The following is a 6,664-nucleotide window of genomic DNA, read 5'->3' as shown; positions in this document are numbered from 1 at the left end:
TCAACGTTGATTCAATGTTGAAATATTAAAGTTAATTCAACATTATCCGCAAACGTTGAAATAACGCTGAAAAACTGTAGAAAAAATAACGTTTAATCAACGTATACAGATCAACATTGATTTAGTGTAAACACATTTTTACCGTTGATTCAACATAGAAATTATCAACAATAATTTAACATAGCAATGGTTTAGTTAATAGAAGAACAGCTTATAGTAACACAACCAAAATAAATCAAGCTGAAATCTGGCATATTTTCAATGGTAATTGATTTGTTGAATTACTATATCCAATTTGAATCAACGGTTTTAAAGTAGTTGGTAGTAAAGTAACTGTTACGTCGCAGAATCCATCAATAGAGACATTTTATAAATACTGTATATCTTACTAATCTTTAATTTCTATAAAAACATAAAATAACATTTAATCAGGTGTTATCAAATCATCAGGCAAAATCCAAGCAACAATCAAATAATGTACATCCTCACTGACAGTTCTCAGGTACCAAAGTTAAGTATAAAAAATATACTAATAACCAGTTTGTAATATGTTTGCCAACTAACATGATTGAATAACTATAAATATTGGCTGATTACAGTAAAACACAATAAATACAACACACGTCACAGGTGCCTTGTGCTAATGTTGCAGAAGTCCAAATGAAATGGCAATAACACAATACTGTAATTGCATTGTTCCGATTAGTCAATAAACAGTTGCCTCGATTCCTGTGTTGACATTGTCCTATGCTTTCCAAAAGTGTGGCAATATCATTTTTCCAAACCTGAAACAAATTCAATCAAGTTACTGTAGTTTTAAACAAAAGTAATACAGTAAAAAATTAAAGATGTATTGTCCCTTTGACTAATTCCAAAAAAATAAAAGATTTCGAAAAAAGGTGGGTCATTTTGAAGTATCATAATAGTTATTAACTATCACCAAAAATTTGTCGAAAAAAAAAACCATTTAACTGAAATTCAGACGTTTTCTGTTTAAAAAATAACTTTGACTTCCAGTCAAAGTTTTTTATATGGCCAATTTAAATTTAGAATATTTTGACCTTCATTTTTTTGTGTTTCAAGGGACAATACATCTTTAATTGAAAGATTTATTGTCCCCAAAAAACATGAACAATGAAGATTAATACAATCATACTTTGAATACCTTGCCATTTTGCAATTTTAACAAAGATATTCACTTGCCGTAGAAAATAAACAAAAACAATAAAGATTTCACTTAACAAAAATACAAAATAAACAGTATATTTAACCAAAAACCAATTGTTTGTTTAAATTTTTCAGGTACAAATGCATTTTTTAAAATCTAATTTTTGGTCAAAGTGAACAACTCTATAGTGACGGCATATTCAACAAAATTTAAAAAAAAAATTGTTCAGTTCAATTATATCTTTAACACATTGTTCAAAAATCATACTGTACATAAACAAAAATTCAATTCAGAACATCATTTCACACTTACACATAAAATATGCAATCAATTCAATTTATGTAAATAATATTGCAACACTGTATTAATATTTATTCAATATTAAAGATAAGAACTATAAATACCAACCTTTTGTATATAAAAATATTGATCATCCATTAGATTTTTCTCGTTTGATTCACATAGAAAAGATTATACATGTACTTCATTATTTTGTACTCTAGCTAGCCATAGGCCTAAGGGCCTTAGCTAGGCCTACAATCTGAAATAAAGAAAGCGAGTGAGTTTAAACAAATAGCCGTCCTAGGCTAGCATGTGTTTGTATACTATTAATACTAATAATAGCATTAGCAGCTACTGTAGACAGCCTAGCAATAAGCTAACTAGGCCAACTAATAATATAATGTTATATGTATGTATACTTTTGGATAAATAAAGAAAGAATTCTGAATTGAGAACTAAGGCCTAATACATACCATTTTATAACCATAATAAGTACAGTACTGTAGTTATCCTTGGCAAGGCAAATGTTTGCCCTTGACAGGCATGATACTAAATGCTTCCACTAGGCCTAGTGAGTGAATTCAGTTCATCAGCAGTTTCCTAGCCTACTAGCCTACCTCTAGGCTCCTAGGCCTAGGCCTAGTCCTATAGCCTAGCTATGCATGTGTGGCCTACTAGACTAGAGGCTAGCTGTTGATAAGGGTAAAATAGTCAAGCTCTAAGCTTATAAATTAGTAGATTACAAATAAAAAAGATTGTTTTCCTACCTGAAAACATACTTATTTGACAATTTCAATGATGAGCCTTTTTTTCTACACACCAGGCCTAGCCTACGTCGAAGTAACTGAAATTACTGACACCAGTTTCAAAATTTGATCAAAACGAAACTAACCAATGACAAGCTCGTATCTTATGAAATTTGATCTTGCATGAAAGGATCATTCGATTTTCAACACAACTTCTAGCTAGAACATTTTTGTATTATACAGAGACAATAATATTTGCCAATCTAAAATTCCTAAATAACCAATAATCAAGCTACATCATACATTTATTGTTTTACAATAAAGGATGATAAAAAAACGCCAACTGAAATCTAATGTTAATTTAACGTTGAAACATCAATGGCAACGTACTTAAACACATATTATTTAATATTAACGTTAAAAACATGTCATTTTAACCAAAGTATTAAATAGAATTTAACTTTATTTAATGTTTAATTAACATTGAAAAACAAAAATAATAATTTGAATAGTTTGAAAAAACAACATAATTTCAATTTCATTTGAAAATGACAACTGGATTTCAACGTTAAAATAACGTTGGAATAACATTGAAAAACAAACATAATAATTGTTTGAAAAAAATTACTAGTTAGAAATACAATGTTATTTCAACGTTGGATCAACATTGATAAATTAACGTAAATTACTAGTTAGAAAGACAATGTTATTTCAACGTTGGATCAACATTGATAAAATAACGTAAATTTCTAGTTAAAAATACAATGTTAGTATTTCAACGTTGGATCAACATTGATAAATTAAAGTAAATTACTAGTTAGAAAGACAATGTTATTTCAACGTTGGATCAACATTGATAAATTAACGTAAATTACTAGTTAGAAAGACAATGTTATTTCAACGTTGGATCAACATTGATAAATTAACGTAAATTTCTAGTTTAAAATACAATGTTATTTCAACGTTGGATCAACATTAATAAAATTAACGTAAATTTCTAGTTAAAAATACAATGTTATTTCAACGTTGGATCAACATTGATAAATTAACGTAAATTACTAGTTAAAAATACAATGTTATTTCAACGTTGGATCAACATTGATAAATTAACGCAAATTACTAGTTATAAAGACAATGTTATTTCAACGTTGGATCAACATTGATAAAATAACGTAAATTTCTAGTTAAAAATACAATGTTATTTCAACGTTGGATCAACATTGATAAATTAACGTAAATTACTAGTTAGAAAGACAATGTTATTTCAACGTTGGATCAACATTAATAAATTAACGTAAATTTCTAGTTAAAAATACAATGTTATTTCAACGTTGGATCAACATTGATAAATTAACGTAAATTAATAGTTAAAAATACAATGTTATTTCAACGTTGGATCAACATTGATAAATTAACGCAAATTACTAGTTTAAAATACAATGTTATTTCAACGTTGGATCAACATTGATAAATTAACGTAAATTTCTTGTTAAAAATACAATGTTATTTCAACGTTGGATAAACATTGATAAAATTAACGTAAATTTCTATACAGAAATACAATGTTATTTCAACGTTGGATCAACATTGATAAATTAACGTAAATTACTAGTTAGAAAGACAATGTTATTTCAACGTTGGGTCAACATTGATAAATTAACGTAAATTACTAGTTAAAAATACAATGTTATTTCAACGTTGGATCAACATTGATAAATTAACGTAAATTTCTAGTAATAAAGACAATGTTATTTCAACGTTGGATCAACATTGATAAATTAACGTAAATTTCTAGTTATAAAGACAATGTTATTTCAACGTTGTATCAACATTGATAAATTAACGTAAATTACTAGTTAAAAATACAATGTTATTTCAACGTTGAATCAACATTAATAAATTAACGTAAATTTCTAGTTAAAAATACAATGTTATTTCAACGTTGGATCAACATTGATAAATTAACGTAAATTACTAGTTAAAAATACAATGTTATTTCAACGTTGGATCAACATTGATAAATTAACGTAATTTTCTAGTTAAAAATACAATGTTATTTCAACATTGGATCAACATTGATAAATTAATGTAAATTTCTAGTTAAAAATACAATGTGATTTTAACGTTGATCAACATTGATAAATTAACTTAAATTACTAGTTAGAAAGACAATGTTATTTCAACGTTGGATCAACATTGATAAATTAACTTAAATTACTAGTTAGAAAGACAATGTTATTTCAACGTTGGATCAACATTGATAATAAAACGTAAATGACTAGTTAGAAGGACGATGTTATTTCAACGTTGGATCAACATTGATAATAAAACGTAAATTTCTAGTTAAAAATACAATGTTATTTCAACGTTGGATCAACATTGATAAATTAACGTAAATTACTAGTTAGAAAGACAATGTTATTTCAACGTTGGATCAACATTGATAAATTAACGTAAATTTCTAGTTAAAAATACAACGTTATTTCAACGTTGGATCAACATTGATAAATTAACGTAAATTACTAGTTAGAAAGACAATGTTATTTCAACGTTGGATCAACATTGATAAATTAACGTAAATTACTAGTTAAAAATACAATGTTATTTCAACGTTGGATCAACATTGATAAATTAACGTAAATTACTAGTTAAAAAGACAATGTTATTTTAACGTTTGATTAACATTGATAAATGAACATAAACATTTTATTGAAAAGAAAATGTTATTTCAACGTTGATTCAATGTTTATTAATAAACGTAAAAAAAATAGTTAGGGAAAAAATGTTATTTCAACGTTGATTCAACGTTTGAAATACGCTGACAACATGATTTCAACAAATCAACTATATTTCAACGTTGATTCAACGTTGAAATTATGTTCTGTGCCCACTGGGAAACTAATAATTACTTCTACGGGAAAATATTTTATATCGACGGGGCAAAAAATATCTGCATTCTTAAACAATAAGTTGACGAGTCTCAAAAAGTGTGGGCCTGCACGAACCTCCTGCGGGGAAGTTTGATTTCGGCCTAGCCTAGGCCTAGGCCTCCCTTACAAAAATTTTCTATAGAATTCTATAAAAAAAAATTCTATAGAAGATCTATAGAATTTTCTATAGATTTTCTATAAAGTTTTTTATAGAAACAATCTATAGAAATTCTATGGAAACTCTATGAAAACTCTATGGAAATTCTATAGATATTTCTATGGAAACTCTATGAAAATTCTATGAAAATTCTATGGAAACTCTATAAAAATTCTATGGAAACTCTATAAAAATTCTATGGAAACTCTATAAAAATTCTATGGAAACTCTATAAAAATTCTATAGAATTTCTATGGAAACTCTATAAAAATTCTATGGAAACTCTATAAAAATTCTATGGAAACTCTATAAAAATTCTATAGAATTTCTACGGAAACTCTATAAAAATTCTATGGGAACTCTATAAAAATTCTATGGAAACTATAGAAATTCTATAGAAATTCTTTGGAAACTCTATAGAGATTCTATAGAAACTCTGTAAAAATTATAATAGGTCTATAGAAACTCTATAGAAATTATATAAAGCTCTATAGAAATTCTATAGAAACTCTGTAAAAACTATAATAGGTCTATAGAAACTTTATAGAAATTATATAAAGCTCCATAGAAACTCTATAAAAATTATATAGAGCTGTATACAAATTCTATAACATTTTCTATAGAACTTCCATGAAAAAGTTTCACTTTTCTATAGAAACCCAACAACTTTCTATAGAAAATGAGTAGCCAAACAATGTTTATTTTCTATGGGTGGTTGAGATCTTCAGCTTAAATACAAGTCCGCTATTAGACCTTCTTTCATGCGACAGCAAATCGTTTGTTAGGCCTAGGCGAAAAGAGTATATTAGAGTATTGTAATATTTGAGTACTGTAATAAAATCTAAAGTCAATTTTTCATCTGTTTCAGTGCGTACTGCAATTTATTGAAATATCAATAAAATATTTAGGATAACAATATAAAAACGAAATTACACATGTATACATACACATAAAAATATACTATTATACACTATTAAATATTGTTTTTGCAGTTAAATAACTAGTAGTTAGTTCGGTGTCTTTTATATATATATTCTGGATTGTTTTGGTTGTACCTTGTGGGAAATAGGGATAATATCACTATAAAAAGATCAAGGTTTTGGATAAATTAAATAACTAATTTAGAATTAAAAATATAAAACTAATAATTACACATCAGCATACACTTTACCGGTCAGTTATGAGTTGGAGTAATGAATAAAAAGAATTAATAACAAGGTGCAACAAAATATACAAAACATAAAAACTATTCAGTATCTTCGTCCTGCTGTGACTCCTGTGCGCTAACCTTCTGTGTTTTGTTCATCTCTTTTACTTTGTTGGCCAATGACAGTCGCAGCAAAAAAACAGCTTTACAGTACAGTATAATCTGGTAACGAGA

At 27.0% G+C, this 6,664-nt stretch overlaps 1 long non-coding RNA gene across 3 annotated transcripts; it reads right to left on the bottom strand.

Moving 5' to 3' along the window:
* Nucleotides 1-374: 374 nt before the first annotated feature.
* On the bottom strand, nucleotides 375-2,262 carry LOC144851871 (uncharacterized). Of its 3 annotated transcripts, none has more exons than XR_013614237.1 (3): nucleotides 2,218-2,232; nucleotides 1,577-1,709; nucleotides 375-785 (listed from the first exon to the last, which is right to left on the bottom strand). It is a non-coding gene; the product is annotated as an uncharacterized LOC144851871 (long non-coding RNA). The 3 variants fall into 3 exon arrangements; XR_013614238.1 differs by lacking the exon at nucleotides 2,218-2,232 and adding an exon at nucleotides 1,924-2,026; XR_013614236.1 differs by having other exon boundaries at nucleotides 1,577-2,262.
* Between the last annotated feature and the right edge of the window lie 4,402 nt (nucleotides 2,263-6,664).

This window comes from Antedon bifida, chromosome 9 (genome assembly GCF_963402885.1).
Source record: "Antedon bifida chromosome 9, ecAntBifi1.1, whole genome shotgun sequence".
In the NCBI taxonomy this organism is placed as follows: Eukaryota; Metazoa; Echinodermata; class Crinoidea; order Comatulida; family Antedonidae; genus Antedon; species Antedon bifida.
This window is presented reverse-complemented; position numbering and strand designations above follow the sequence as displayed.